Raw genomic sequence first — 16,953 nt, 5'->3', positions numbered from 1 at the left:
TGAGTACGCTTACGAGGATCAAGCTCTCGACAACTCTGAGAACCTTGCAGGCAAGATGACCACCCCTCGAAATCACTTCTATCTTTGCTTTGCTAGTTGTTCGCTCTATTGCCATGATGCGCTACCTACCACTTGCTATATCATGCCTCCCATATTGCCATGTTCAGCCTCTAACCATCCTTTCCTAGCAAACCGTTGTTTGGCTAAGTTACCGCTTTTGCTCAGCCCTTCTTATAGCGTTGCTAGTTGCAGGTGAAGTTGAAGTTGGTTCCATGTTGGAACATGGATATGTTGGGATATCGCAATATCTCTTATTTAACTAATGCATCTATATATTTTTGTAAAGGGTGGAAGGCTCGGCCTTATGCCTGGTGTTTTGTTCCACTCTTGCCGCCCTAGTTTCTGTCATACCGGTATTATGTTCCTTGAGTTTGCGTTCCTTACGCGGTTGGGTGATTTATGGGACCCCCTTGACAGTTCGCCTTGAATAAAACTCCTCCAGCAAGGCCCAACTTTGGTTTTACCATTTGCCACCTAAGCCTTTTCCCCCGGGTTTTCGCGAGCCCGAGGGTCATCTTTATTTAAACTCCCGGGCCAGTGCTCCTCTGAGTATTGGTCCAACCTGTCAGTCGCCGGTGGCCACCAGGGGCAACTCTGGGCTCGCCTATCGGATGCTTGGACAATCCGGTGTGCCCTGAGAACGAGATATGTGCAGCTCCTATCGGGATTTGTCGGCACATTCGGGCGGCTTTGCTGGTCTTGTTTTACCATTGTCGAAATGTCTTGTAAACCGGGATTCCGAGACTGATCGGGTCTTTCCGGGAGAAGGTTTATCCTTCGTTGACCGTGAGAGCTTATGATGGGCTAAGTTGGGACACCCCTGCAGGGTATTATATTTCGAAAGCCGTGCCCGCGGTTATGAGGCAGATGGGAATTTGTTAATGTCCGGTTGTAGAGAACTTGTCACTTGACCCAGTTAAAATACATCAACTGTGTGTGTAGCCGTGATGGTCTCTTCTCGGCGGAGCCCGGGAAGTGAACACGGTTTGAGTTATGAATGACGTAAGTAGGAGTTCAGGATCACTTCTTGGTCATTACTAGATGACGACCGTTCCGTTGCTTTTCTTCTCGCTCTCTTTTGCGTATGTTAGCCACCATATATGCTTAGTGTCTGCTACAGCTCCACCTCATTACACCATCCTTTCCTATAAGCTTAAATAGTCTTGATCTCGCGGGTGTGAGATTGCTGAGTCCTCGTGACTCACAGATTCTACCAAAATAGTTGCAGGTGCCGACGATGCCAGTGCAGATGATGGGATCGACCTCAAGTGGGAGTTCGATGAGGAACGTGGTCGTTACTATGTGTCTTTTCCTGATGATCAGTAGTGGAGCCCAGTTGGGACGATCGGGGATCTAGCATTTGGGGTTATCTTATTTTCATTTGGATCTTGACCGTAGTCGGTCTATGTGTGTATTTTGGATGATGTATGAATTATATTTATGCATTGTGTGAAGTGGCGATTGTAAGCCAACTCTTTATCCCATTCTTGTTCATTACATGGGATTGTGTGAAGATGACCCTTCTTGCGACAAAACCACAATGCGGTTATGCCTCTAAGTCGTGCCTCGACACGTGGGAGATATAGCCGCATCGTGGGCGTTACACACCAGGAGCACGCGCGCAAGGCATTAGTGCTTGTCGTTTTTATTATGAAACTAAACTTGTCGCCGTTTCATTAGGTTGATGAACTTGTGAGGTTATGTGATTTGTTGGTGAACACTTAGTAGTGTGGTACTTGTGTTTGTGAACTTGTAGTAATGTTTGAATTGTCCTAAATGATGTGATGTTGAAGTTATTACTTGTATTTGTTCAGTTTCTGCAGTTTACAACACTGCAGTATAATTTTGAATTGAAATTGCTGCCAAAAGAGCTTCTATTTCTCCAGTTTTGCAGTTAACAGCAGTGCAGCGCCCAGGCATTAGGCGCTGCACTGTATTATGCAGCACCCAACGTTGAGGCGTCACACAGTATAGTGCAGTGCCCAGGCCTCAGGCAGTGCACATCTGGATGTGGATCCAAAGAGCAACAGAAGCTTTGCAACAACATTTCTTGCCAAAAAAATTTCTAAGTTAGTGTGCAGCGCCTTAGTGTAAGGCGATGCACTATACTGTGTTGGGCGCTGCATAGTATAGTGCAGCGCCCGAGGCATGGGCGCTGCAGTGCTGTTAACTGCAAACCTGCAGAAACAGAAGCACTTTTGGTAGCACTTTCAATTCACTTGAACAACACAACACTTACAATAACTTGAACTACACAACAATTTGAACAAACACAAGTAATATGCCGATGAGTTCATCACTTAGGACAATTCAAACATTACTACAACTTCACAAACACAAGTAGCACACTGCTAAGAGTTCACCAACATATTACATAACCTCACAAGTTCATGATATATTAATTAGAAATGACAAATTTAGGCCTACCACGACATAGTTGACGACAAATGGCTTCTTGCCCTAGAAGATAGTTCATGACAAATACGGCATGGATGCATCCGGTTCTATGACGAGTGCACCGAAGCGAAGTCCCTACTGAGTCGAGCGAGGCCATTTCCCCTTCTTGTCATGTGCCGCATCCTCCTCTTGCGCCTCGCGAGCCTTTGCAAGCTTGCTTTCCCTATCCTCCTCACGAGCATGTTCCGCTTGGCGTGCCCTCTCCTCCTCTCGTTTCTTCCGCTCCATCCTCTCCTTTTGACGACGCTCTTCCTCCAAGCCTCTTCGAAATGATTCTTCGAACCGTCGCTGGCGCCTAAGACAATCTTGATATTGGTCCTTTTGGACATCTTCTGGCACTTCATGATCTATCCACGTGGAGTACTTGCATAGAGGAGGCAGTGACTGCATACAAATTTTTTGTTAGTGCTGACACACATTTGAGAATAACATTTTACTTGTTTAGCTTACCGGTGGTTAGTCATAGGCGTTAGTTGGAAGCGCACGATCATAAGCATAGTTGGGGCATACAAAATATCTCCTCCCTTCCGTCCAACACTTCTTTCGGTCGGTGGACACCTTCACCTTGCAAACATCTCCACACCAACATGGCGGGATGTTGACATCTTTCTCCTTCACCTTGTCCAAAGATGCGTCCTCCCACTTGTTCGACATGTCCTATTGGTTAGCACACGGTGGCCTCGTCATGGAACCGGATGAAGCCATGCCTATAAAACTAGGGTTTCCCAACAAATTTCCAAATCCAATCAACAACTAGGGTTTCCCCAAACTAGCATGATATGAGGTAATGTGAGAATTCATTTGGATGAAAACGAGGGGATCGGAGGAGATTACCTTAAGGGAGGGGTTGGCTTCGAGATCCATGGACAAAATCTCCGGATCTGAGAAGGATTTGAGAGGGGGGGAGAGGAGGGCAGAGGGGAGGCGCTGAGCTTCGGGTTTGTGTGTGGGGTGGGGTGGGTGGGAGTTGGGCGGGGGCAGCATAAGTGACACACAGATGTGCAGTGCCTAAGGCATGGGCACTGCACATTAAACAGGTGCAGTGCCTATCCCTTAGGCGCTGCATAGCTCGAATGCCTACTGGAAGCGCTCTTTTGCTATCTGGATATGCATGTCCAGATGTGCAGCGCCTGTCTCTTCGGCGCTGCACATCTGGACATGCCTATCCAGAGAGAAAAAGAGTGCTTCCAGTAGGTTCTGGGGGGGGATTTCTAAGTCAGAGTGCATCGCCAATTTGTCAGGCGCTGCTCTCTGTGCTGATTTTAAATACCAATTGCTTTTTAGGTTTCGTGGTTCGCATGCTATGTCTCATAATCATAAGTAATATCACATATTTTAGTCCAAAACACATGAAGAAGACATAGTAATTTAGGACTCATAGCACATAGTAGCACACATTTTGGTTCATAAGAAGGTCACGGTCCTTGTCCCTTCTTCTTCTTCTTCTTCTTCACACATTTTGGTTCATAAGAAGGTCACGGTCCTTGTCCCTTCTTCTTCTTCTTCTTCTTCTTCTTCTTCTTCTTCTTCTTCTTCTTCTTCTTCTTCTTCTTCTTCTTCTTCTTCTTCTTCTTCTTCTTCTTCTTCTTCTTCTTCTTCTTCTTCTTCTTCTTCTTCTTCTTCTTCTTCTTCTTCTTCTTCTTCTTCTTCTTCTTCCCCCTTCCACCACCACGGCATCTCTCCTCCACCCCCTTCATTGTTGCTTTGTTGGATTAGGATGACACCATACCTACGAAAATGGCAACATAATAGTTAGTCACACAATGAAAAATGACAACACAAACATTGAGCCAAAATAACAAGATAATAGTAAGTCACATACGGCAATGGTCCATTGAGCCAAGAAAACATTCCTCCACTACGGCCACCGCCAAGGCCAAGATCACCAGCACGGACATAGCCACCACAAAGGCCTAGGCCATCACCATGGCCTCTACCACCACCATGGCCAAGACCATCACCACGGCCTCTACCACCACCATGTCCAAGACCATCACCACGGCCTAGACCATCACCACGGCCAAGACCATCATCACGGCCTCTACCACCACCACGGCCAAGACCATCACCACGACCTCTTTTAAGACCTAGTTGACTCCCTCTTTGTTGCCTAGTTCCTCGTTGGCTTGGTTGATTTCATTGGTTTGGCACTTGGGCACTTGTTTGACTTGGTTGGCTACTCCTTGGTTGACTTGGTTGGCTACCATTTGCTTGGCTTGTGCTTGCATCATTTTTCTTTGATCTCTTTCTTGGTTTGGGACAAGTTCTTGTGTTGTGTCCCCCATGATTGCACTCCCCACAACGGGATTGCTCACGAGGCTCTTGGAATTGGCCGGTGCCGGATTCTCGACCGCCACCATGGCCCCATCCGTCCATGTCACCTCTAAGTGTCTTACGTCTTCCCCATCTAATGACCTTCAATTCCGGGTCCGGCCATAGTTGAACTCACTACTGCAGGATGCTGCTAACGTGACACTACAATCTGAGACCCTTCGCCGAAACTGTGTGCGATGCAATAATCGCAAACGGTGGTGTAAAAAACCCGTCAAAAAAGGTGCAAAACGTTTGCGATGGAGGATGCATCAAACACAGTTCAGATTTTAGTTGCGTGTGCGATGCAGGGCATACGGTTCAGTTCAATTAACTGTTTGCGATGATGAGGAACAAAAGAAACGGGCATCCAGATGAAGGTGTGTGTGATATACAGCAGACGGTTCACTAGGATGAACTGTGTGTGATTAGGCAACACAATGAAAACGGTTCAACTGAACAAGATGTGTGTGATACGCGGCAAACAGGTCCGTAATCAGAAATGTGTGCGAAGACCAATAATAACATAGACGATTGCTGCTAATAAGCCGTGTGATTTGCTCTGTCTACAGAAGAATAACATGTATAAGGACTTGATTCCATAAACAGATTGAACATCGAATTACATATGTGGTTAGTACACACATGACCTTTGCACACACGAAAGTACGTTCCAAAATGCCTATGAAACTCAAATAATGTATAAAAAGGCAAAACGAACCGTGAATAATTTCATATTTTTAGGACGACACCACTATATATAGTTGCATGTTGCCTCTGTAAAATAAATCAAGGCGGGAAGAGACATCGTATGTCGTTTCGCACACATAGGTGACAAGGTCCCTCTCGGAACCATGAGCCTTTTTGAGAGAAGCTCCGGTTTGTAAGAAGATTGTACCAAAACTTGTCCCAAATTGGACTAATTTTTTACCACAACATGTTGGTGCTATGACATAACACCATGCCAAGTTTCATGATTTTGAAGCGAGTTTTGGATTTACAGTAATTTTAAAACCGGGTTTCTCAATGTTTACTATCGAGTCGACACCGCCCTGGATAGGCTTTTTCCTCGTGGGTCCCGAATGATAAATCCAAATCTGTGACTACCATGCAGCTTTTCTTATTAAGAATTACTGCCCTTGGTGTGCAAGCTGAAAATAAGTTTGTGGTGCTGGTTGGCACTAAAAACTTGTGGTTCTGTAATGAACAAAGACACAAGGATCCCGCGAGAGTGATGTTCTTTGCCTATGTTGTGAATGCTTATAATATTTATGTCTTAATTAAAGAAATGGCAAGCCATTGGCCCAGTATGAAAGAAAATATGGGTCAATGCCGAGTTGAAAAGGGCAACAATATCTAACTCCAACTAACAAACAATACAAAAGCACGAGGATTAATTGCTCATCAGGTTTAGACAAAATCCAGATTGAACATGACAATGACATCTAACTCAACCAAAGCTTTCGACAGTCACAATCAAATGGATCGGTCTGATCCATAAAATCAAGATCCCCGGCCAGAAATTCTACTGGTCCATGATGACAAGCTATTGTAAATAGAAGCCGAGCACGATCAGAAGGCCTTAGGTCCACATGAAACTTGTTTTTTATGTTGTTCAACACCTGCAGCCGTAAGAAATTTCTTGTTGAAAAACTTAATCCTCATGGACAATAGTGCCCTCGCATTCAACATGAAGAATGTGACAAAGCTAGTGTTTGCATTGTTGGATGCATATCCTTCCAGTGTTACTGTCTTCAAACGAATGTCGTGAGGTCTGAGGAATAAATTTTCCAAAGTTGGATGCATATCCTTCCAAGATTGAACATTCTCCAAATATGTGGGATCTAAAGTTGACACTCTTCCAAACCCACTTTCAATATTATTGCAAACATTATCAATCTCATATTCATCATGGGGCTTAAATAAATTTTCAAGATCATAAGAAGAATCACCCCAATCATGATCATTGCAACAAGTAGTAGACATAGCAAAACTAGCATCCCCAAGCTTAGGGTTTTGCATATTATTAGCACAATTGGCATCAACAGAATTTATAGTAAAATCATTGCAATCATGCTTTTTATCAAAGGAACTATCAAGCATGGGTGCAATAGCAACGATCTCATGTTTAACATATGTAACTATAGCAAATTCATCTTCATAAATATTGGCATCATGGCCACAAGAATAGCAAGCATCATGTTCATCAAGGGATATTTCAATCAAATCATCGGAATCGCAATTGTCTATAGATTCATGCATATCATTATTTTCTTCCGAAGCAACGGTTATTCTTTCAATAAATTCTTGGACATAGACATTATGAGCAAAGTTTTCATTGCAATATTTAAGTATGACAGAATTTTCAGATTTGTTGAGAGTAAAATCATACTTTTCAATCAAAGAAGCAACTCCATGAGCACCCTTAAAAATGACAAATTCTTCAATTTGTTCGATATCATAGTAACTATAAACACCCTTTGCATAAGAAGATAAGATTTCATTATCATTGAAATCACATAGGTAGGGAAGGTGTTTTTTAGGGTTCTTAGAGCAACAAGTAAAATCACAAATTTCACAAAGATTCCAAGCATAGCATAGCAAACTATTTATATGATACCATATGAGCTTCCCTTTTTCAGACAAAAGATGACGCACAAAATGAGCATGCTCATCTAAAGATTTCCCATCAACTAGGCTAGTTGGGGTTTCAGCACGAGCGCATAAGGATCGAAGATGATCCAAGTAGAACACTTTAAGTGGATCCATATCAATATATTTTTAGCAAGCAAAGATGCAAGCAAATAGAAGGCACGTGGAAACACAAACAGAAAGGCATACGGGAACAAGGCGAATAAAACGGCAAGGGTGAAGTGGGGGAGAGGAAAACGAGAGGCAAATGGCAAATAATGTAATGCGGGAGATAAGGGTTTGTGATGGGTACTTGGTATGTTGACTTTTGCGTAGACTCCCCGGCAACGGTGCCAGAAATGGCTCGTTGACGGGAAATAAAATCTTGACTTGACTTGGTGCACACCTCCCCGGCAACGGCGCCAGAAATCCTTCTTGCTACCTCTTGAGCACTGCGTTGGTTTTCCCTTGAAGAGGAAAGGGTGATGCAGCAAAGTAGCGTAAGTATTTCCCTCAGTTTTTGAGAACCAAGGTATCAATCCAGTAGGAGGCCACGCACAAGTCCCTCGCACCTGCACAAACAAATAAATCCTCGCAACCAACGCAATAAAGGGGTTGTCAATCCCTTCACGGTCACTTACGAGAGTGAGATCTGATAAGATAATATTTTTTGTATTTTTATGATAAAGCTGCAAAGGAAAATAAAAGCAAAATAAAAGGCAATGGAAATAGCTTGTTGTTGGAAGATTAATATGATGGGAAATAGACCCGGGGGCCATAGGTTTCACTAGTGGCTTCTCTCATGAGCATAAGTATTACAGTGGGTGAACAAATTACTGTTGAGCAATTGACAGAATTGAGCATAGTTATGAGAATATCTAGGTATGGTCATGTATATAGGCATCACGTCCGAGACAAGTAGACCGACTCCTGCCTGCATCTACTACTATCACTCCACACATCGACCGCTATCCAGCATGCATCTAGAGTATTAAGTTCATAAGAACAGAGTAACGCTTTAAGTAAGATGACATGATGTAGAGGGATAAACTCATGCAATATGATATAAACCCCATCTTGTTATCCTCGATGGCAACAATACAATACGTGCCTTGCTGCCCCTACTGTCACTGGGAAAGGACACCGCAAGATTGAACCCAAAGCTAAGCACTTCTCCCATTGCAAGAAAGATCAATCTAGTAGGCCAAACCAAACTGATAATTCGAAGAGACTTGCAAAGATAACCAATCATACATAAAAGAATTCAGAGAAGATTCAAATATTGTTCATAGATAAACTTGATCATAAACCCACAATTCATCGGTCTCAACAAACACACCGCAAAAGAAGATTACATCAAATAGATCTCCACGAGAGAGCGGGAGAACATTGTATTGAGATCCAAAAAGAGAGAAGAAGCCATCTAGCTAATAACTATGGACCCGAAGGTCTGAGGTAAACTACTCACACATCATCGGAGAGGCTATGGTGTTGATGTAGAAGCCCTCCGTGATCGATGCCCCCTCCGGCGGAGCTCCGGAAAAGGCCCCAAGATGGGATCTCACGGGTACAGAAGGTTGCGGGGGTGGAATTAGGTTTTTGGCTATGTATCTGGTAGTTTGGGGGTACGTAGATATATATAGGAGGAAGAAGTACGTCGGTGGAGCAACGTGGGGCCCACGAGGGTGGAGGGCGCGCCCTTGGGGGGTAGGCGCGCCCCCCTACCTCATGCCTTCCTAGTTGATGTCTTGACGTAGGGTCCAAGTGCTCTGGATCACGTTCGTTCCGAAAATCACATTCCCGAAGGTTTCATTCCGTTTGGACTCCGTTTGATATTCTTTTTCTACAAAACTCTGAAATAGGCAAAAAACAGCAATTCTGGGCTAGGCCTCCGGTTAATAGGTTAGTCCCAAAAATAATATAAAAGTGTATAATAAAGCCCATTAATGTCCAAAACAGAATATAATATAGCATGGAACAATAAAAAAATTATAGATACGTTGGAGACGTATCAAGCATCCCCAAGCTTAATTCATGGTCGTCCTCGAGTAGGTAAATGATAAAAACAGAATTTTTGATGTGGAATGCTACTTGGCATAATTTCAATGTAATTCTTCTTAATGATGGTATGAATATTTAGATCCGAAAGATTCAAGATAAAAGTTCATATTGACATAAAAGTAATAATACTTCAAGCATACTAACTAAGCAATTATGTCCTCTCAAAATAACATGGCCAAAGAAAGTTCATCCCTACAAAATCATATAGTTTAGTCATGCTCCATTTTCATCACACAAGAATGCTCTCATCATGCACAACCCCGATGACAAGCCAAGCAATTGTTTCATACTTTAGTAATCTCAAACTTTTTCAACCTTCACGCAATACATGAGCGTGAGCCATGGATATAGCACTATGGGTGGAATAGAATATAATGATGGGGGTTATGTGGAGAAGACAAAAAAGGAGAAAGTCTCGCATCAACGCGGCTAATCAATGAGCTATGGAGATGCCCATCGATTGATGTTAATGCAAGGAGTAAGAATTGCCATGCAACGGATGCACTAGAGCTATAAATGTATGAAAGCTCAACAAAAGAAACTAAGTGGTTGTGCATCGAACTTGCTTGCTCACGAAGACCTAGGGCGTTTGAGGAAGCCCATTGTTGGAATATACAAGCCAAGTTCTATAATGAAAAATTCCCACTAGTATATGAAAGTTACAAAATAAGAGACTCTCTATCATGAAGATTATGGTGCTACTTTGAAGCACAAGTGTGGTAAAAGGATAGTAACATTGTCCCTTCTCTCTTTTTCTCTCATTTTTTTGGGCCTTCTTCTCTTTTTTTATGGCCTTTCTCCCTTTTTATTTTTTTATTTTTTCCTCACTTGGGACAATGCTCTAAAAATGATGATCATCACACTTCTATCTATTTACAACTCAATGATTACAACTCGATACTAGAACAAAGTATGACTCTATATGAATGCCTCCGGCGGTGTCCCGGGATATGCAATGAATCAAGAGTGACATGTATGAAAGAATTATGAATGGTGGCTTTGCCACAAATACTATGTCAACTACATGATCATGCAAAGCAATATGACAATGATGAACGTGTCATGATAAACGGAACGGTGGAAAGTTGCATGGCAATATATCCCGGAATGGCTATGGAAATGCCATAATAGGTAGGTATGGTGGCTGTTTTGAGGAAGATATAAGGAGGTTTATGTGTGAAAGAGCGTATCATATCACGGGGTTTGGATGCACCAGCGAAGTTTGCACCAACTCTCAATGTGAGAAAGGGCAATGCACGGTACCGAAGAGGCTAGCAATGATGGAAAGGTGAGAGTGCGTATAATCCATGGACTCAACATTAGTCATAAAGAACTCACATACTTATTGCAAAAATCTACAAGTCATCAAAAACCAAGCACTACGCGCATGCTCCTAGGGGGATAGATTGGTAGGAAAATACCATCGCTCGGCCCCGACCGCCACTCATAAGGAGGACAATCAAAGAACACCTCATGTTTCAAATTTGTTACATAACGTTTACCATATGTGCATGCTACGGGACTTGCAAACTTCAACACAAGTATTTCTCAAATTCACAACTACTCAACTAGCACAACTTGAATATCACTACCTCCATATCTCTAAACAATCATCAAGGATCAAACTTCTCTTAGTATTCAACACACTCATAAGAAAGTTTTTACTAGTCTTGAATACCTAGCATATGAGGATTAAGAAAATTACCATGCTGTTTAAGACTCTCAAAATAGTATAAGTGAAGCATGAGAGAACAATAGTTTCTATAAAACAAATCCACCACCGTGCTCTAAAAGATATAAGTGAAGCACTAGAGCAAAAACTATATAGCTCAAAAGATATAACTGAAGCACATAGAGTATTCTGATCAATTCTGAATCATGTGTGTCTCTCATCAAAAGGTGTGTACAGCAAATATGATTGTGGTAAACTAACAAACAAAGACTCAAACAATACAAGACGCTCCAATCAAAACACATATCATGTGGTGAATAAAAATATAGCTCCCAGTAAGTTACCGATGGAAGTAGACAAAAGAGGGGATGCCTTCCGGGGCATCCCCAAGCTTTGGCTTTTTGGTATCCTTAGATTATCTTGGGGTGCCATGGGCATACCCAAGCATAGACTCTTGCCACTCCTTGTTCCATAATCCATCAAATCTTTTACCCAAAACTTGAAAACTTCACAACACAAAACTTAACAGAAAATCTCGTGAGCTCCGTTAGCGAAAGAAAACAAAACACCACTTCAAGGTACTGTAATGAACTCATTCTTTATTTATATTGGTGTTAAACCTACTGTATTCCAACTTCTCTATGGTTTATTAACTATTTTACTGTCCATAGATTCATCAAAATAAGCAAACAACACACGAAAAACAGAGTCTGTCAAAAACAGAACAGTCTGTAGTAATCTGTAACTAACACAAACTTCTGGAACTCGAACAATTCAGCCAAAATAGGAAGACCTAGACAATTTGTTTATTTATCAAAAGAAATTGGAATCAATATTTTATCACGTTCTGGTGATTTTTAACAATTATTTTCGTGAACAGAAAGTTTCTGGAATTTTCTGCAAGATCAAATAACTATCATCCAAGAAGATCCTATAGGTTTAACTTGGCACAAACACTAATTAAAACACAAAAACACATCTAACTAGAGGATAGATCAAAGATTTATTCCTAAACATAAGCAAAAAGAAAAAAACTAAAAATAAAATTGGGTTTCCTCCCAACAAGCGCTATCGTTTAACGCCCCTAGCTAGGCATTGATAATTTTAATGATGCTCACATGAAAGACAAGAATTGAAGCACAAAGAGCATCATAAAACACGTGACAAACACATCTAAGTCTAACATACTTCCTATGCATAGGTATCTTATTGGCAAACAAATTATCAAGGAAAGCAAAAACTAGCATATGCAAGGAAGCGGAAAGAAACAATAGCAATCTCAACATAACGAGAGGTAAATTTGTAACATGAAAATTTCTACAACCATATTTTCCTCTCTCATAATAATTACATGTAGGATCATAAGCAAATTCAACAATATAGCTATCACATAGCATATTCTCAACACGATCCACATGCATGCAAAGTTGACACTCTTCCAAGATAGTGGAATTAATATTAACTAAAGTCATGACCTCTTCAAACCCACTTTTATCAAAAACTTCATAAGATTGAACATTCTCCAAATATGTGGGATATAAAGTTGACACTCTTCCAAACCCACTTTCAATATTACTGCAAACATTATCAATCTCATATTCATCATGGGGCTTAAATCAATTTTCAAGATCATAAGAAGAATCACCCCAATCATGATCATTGCAACAAGTAGTAGACATAGCAAAACTAGCATCCCCAAGCTTAGGGTTTTGCATATTATTAGCACAATTGACGTCAAGAGAATTTATAGTAAAATCATTGCAATCATGCTTTTTATCGAATGAACTATCAAGTATGGGTGCAATAGCAACGATCTCATGTTTAACATATGGAACTATAGCAAATTCATCTTCATAAATATTGGCATCATGGCCACAAGAATAGCAAGCATCATGTTCATCAAGGGATATTTCAATCAAATCATCGGAATCACAATTGTCTATAGATTCATGCATATCATTATTTTCTTCCGAAGCAACGGTTATTCTTTCAATAAATTCTTGGACATAGACATTATGAGCAAAGTTTTCATTGCAATATTTAAGTATGACAGAATTTTCAGATTTGTTGAGAGTAAAATCGTACTTTTCAATCAAAGAAGCAACTTCACGAGCACCCTTAAAAACGACAAATTCTTCAATTTGTTCGATATCATAGTAACTATAAACACCCTTTGCATAAGAAGATAAGATTTCATTATCATTGAACTCACATAGGTAGGGAAGGTGTTTTTTAGGGTTCTTAGAGCAACAAGTAAAATCACAAATTTCACAAAGATTCCAAGCATAGCATAGCAAACTATTTATATGATACCATAAGAGCTTCCCCTTTTCAGACAAATGATGACGCACAAAATGAGCATGCTCATCTAAAGATTTCCCATCAACTAGGCTAGTTGGGGTTTCAGCACGAGCGCATAAGGATCGAAGATGATCCAAGTAGAACACTTTAAGTGGATCCATATCAATATATTTTTAGCAAGCAAAGATGCAAGCAAATAGAAGGCACGTGGAAACACAAACAGAAAGGCATACGGGAAGAAGGCGAATAAAATGGCAAGGGTGAAGTGGGGGAGAGGAAAACGAGAGGCAAATGGCAAATAATGTAATGCGGGAGATAAGGGTTTGTGATGGGTACTTGGTATGTTGACTTTTGCGTAGACTCCCCGGCAACGGTGCCAGAAATGGCTCGTTGACGGGAAATAAAATCTTGACTTGACTTGGTGCACACCTCCCCGGCAACGGCGCCAGAAATCCTTCTTGCTACCTCATGAGCACTGCGTTGGTTTTCCTTTGAAGAGGAAAGGGTGATGCAGCAAAGTAGCGTAAGTATTTCCTCAGTTTTTGAGAACCAAGGTATCAATCCAGTAGGAGGCCACGCACATGTCCCTCGCACCTGCACAAACAAATAAATCCTCGCAACCAACACAATAAAGGGGTTGTCAATCCCTTCACGATCACTTACGAGAGTGAGATCTGATAGATATGATAAGATAATATTTTTGGTATTTTTATGATAAAGATGCAAAGTAAAATAAAAGCAAAATAAAGGCAATGGAAATAGCTTGTTGTTGGAAGATTAATATGATGGAAAATAGACCCGGGGGCCATAGGTTTCACTAGTGGCTTCTCTCATGAGCATATGTATTACGGTGGGTGAACAAATTACTGTTGAGCAATTGACAGAATTGAGCATAGTTATGAGAATATCTAGGTATGATCATGTATATAGGCATCACGTCCGAGACAAGTAGACCGACTCCTGCCTGCATCTACTACTATTACTCCACACATCGACCGCTATCCAGGATGCATCTAGAGTATTAAGTTCATAAGAACAGAGTAACGCTTTAAGTAAGATGACATGATGTAGAGGGATAAACTCATGCAATGTGATATATACCCCATCTTGTTATCCTCGATGGCAACAATACAATACCTCCCTTGCTGCCCCTATTGTCACTTGGAAAGGACACCGCAAGATTGAACCCAAAGCTAAGCACTTCTCCCATTGCAAGAAAGATCAATCTAGTAGGCCAAACCAGACTGATAATTCGAAGAAACTTGCAAGGATAACCAATCATACATAAAAGAATTCAGAGAAGATTCAAATATTGTTCATAGATAAACTTGATCATAAACCCACAATTCATCGCTGTCCACAAACACACCGCAAAAGAAGATTACATCGAATAGATCTCCACAAGAGAGGGGGAGAACATTGTATTGAGATCCAAAAAGAGAGAAGAAGCCGTCTAGCTAATAACTATGGACCCGAAGGTCTGAGGTAAACTACTCACACATCATCGGAGAGGCTATGGTGTTGATGTAGAAGCCCTCTGTGATCGATGCCCCCTCTGGCGGAGCTCTGGAAAAGGCCCCAAGATGGGATCTCACGGGTACAGAAGGTTGCGGCGGCGGAATTAGGTTTTTGGCTCCGTATCTGGTAGTTTGGGGGTACGTAGGTATATATAGGAGGAAGAAGTACGTCGGTGGAGCAACGTGGGGCCCACGAGGGTGGAGGGCGCGCCCTGGGGGGGGGGGGTAGGCGCGCCCCCTACCTCATGCCTTCCTGGTTGATGTCTTGACGTAGGGTCCAAGTCCTCTAGATCACGTTCGTTCCGAAAATCACGTTCCCGAAGGTTTCATTCCGTTTGGACTCCGTTTGATATTCTTTTTCTGCGAAACTCTGAAATAGGCAAAAAACAACAGTTCTGGGCTGGGCCTCCGGTTAATAGGTTAGTCCCGAAATTAATATAAAAGTGTATAATAAAGCTCATTAATGTGCAAGACAAAATATAATATAGCATGGAACAATCAAAAATTATAGATACGTTGGAGACGTATCAGTACATACCAATCTAAAAGGAAAAAATGGCATAACATGTAGGACATTCGAAATCAATTCTCAAGATTAGGAAGAAAAAAAGGCACAAACATATATATAGGACATTCAAAATCTATTCTCAAGATCTGGCCATGAATTATTAGCACGCAAGCTAACCCTAGTCGGATTATTAGCAAAAATCATTTGTACAGAACAAACAATTAATCACTAACTCTATATGGATAACATTCAAACAATCAATACACTACGTGCATCTAACGGATCTTAATTACTCTGATTTCATGGACTGAGAGAACATAACCATAGGATCTGTATTCCAGAAAAATTATAGAGGGGCGAGGTGGGGGGGATTAACCAGAGAAAACACTTGATATGTTAGCCGCACAAATGGGTATAAAGATGACTAACCGGTTTTCCGTCGGAATCGTAGTTGTTGCCAGAGTTGTTGTTGACCTCCGGCTCCGGCTGGGGGGGGGGGGGAACAACGGCGCCGACAAATTCAAGGTCGTGCTGCTGCCCGCGCGAGACCTTTTGGCGGTGACGGAAACCTCTGTGGCCAGCTTCACGCGTTGTGCGGGTGATTCACCAGCCCCGGCATTGCCACTCCCTCCGATGGTGCGCTTCAGCGGCATCGTCATACACTCCGGAGTCCAGACGTTCGTGACCACTGTGGACTGGGGGTGCGGCCGCCTATTATGGACGGCGGCTCGGGCGCGCGATTAATACGGACCAGTGGGAGCGAGGCAGGCTGCGGTCAAAAGTTGTCTCGCCTCCCGGTGCGCCTGCGCGGCGGACGTCTGCCATTCCTACCATCATTTCACACAGCTACTTGCACGCCTCCTCGTCAATACACACACCTGCACGCACGCCTCCCGGTATGCCTGCGCAGCGGACTGCTCGCATGCGTCCCGTCAACTCACGCTTGCTCGCACGGCACACGAGGCATGTGGCAGCACGCCTATTTTTTGGTTTATTTTCTGCCGCTTTACTGCTTCACTGAACCATTTGCGTTGAAGAGATGAACAAATCTTGCATTGAACATCTCGCACACTTCCCAGTGAACCTGCGCACCGGACAAGTTTTGGATTTACTAGAATTTTAAAACGAGGCATCTCAATGTTTTACCGGCAATCAACAGTGCCCAAGTGTTTGAAATTCATTCCCATTTCTTGCATGGGACCTAAGCATGCACCCTAGGACAAAGATTTGATTTTTCAACCAATTTATATGCACTGGAGCATGTGCATGTAGTTCAAATTTGAATTATGCACATAAATGCATTGAAAACTCAGTTAATGCATAAAAATGTCCAAACGAACCCCCAAAAAGCACAAAAATTGACACAACACTCCTGTTGTTCTATGTTGACACGAGAATTTTTTTGAAAGCAATAAGAGGCAATGGATATCGTTTCG

This window comes from Aegilops tauschii, chromosome 6, assembly GCF_002575655.3.
Source record: "Aegilops tauschii subsp. strangulata cultivar AL8/78 chromosome 6, Aet v6.0, whole genome shotgun sequence".
NCBI classification, from domain to species: domain Eukaryota; kingdom Viridiplantae; phylum Streptophyta; class Magnoliopsida; order Poales; family Poaceae; genus Aegilops; species Aegilops tauschii.
Note: the sequence above shows the minus strand (reverse complement) of the source record.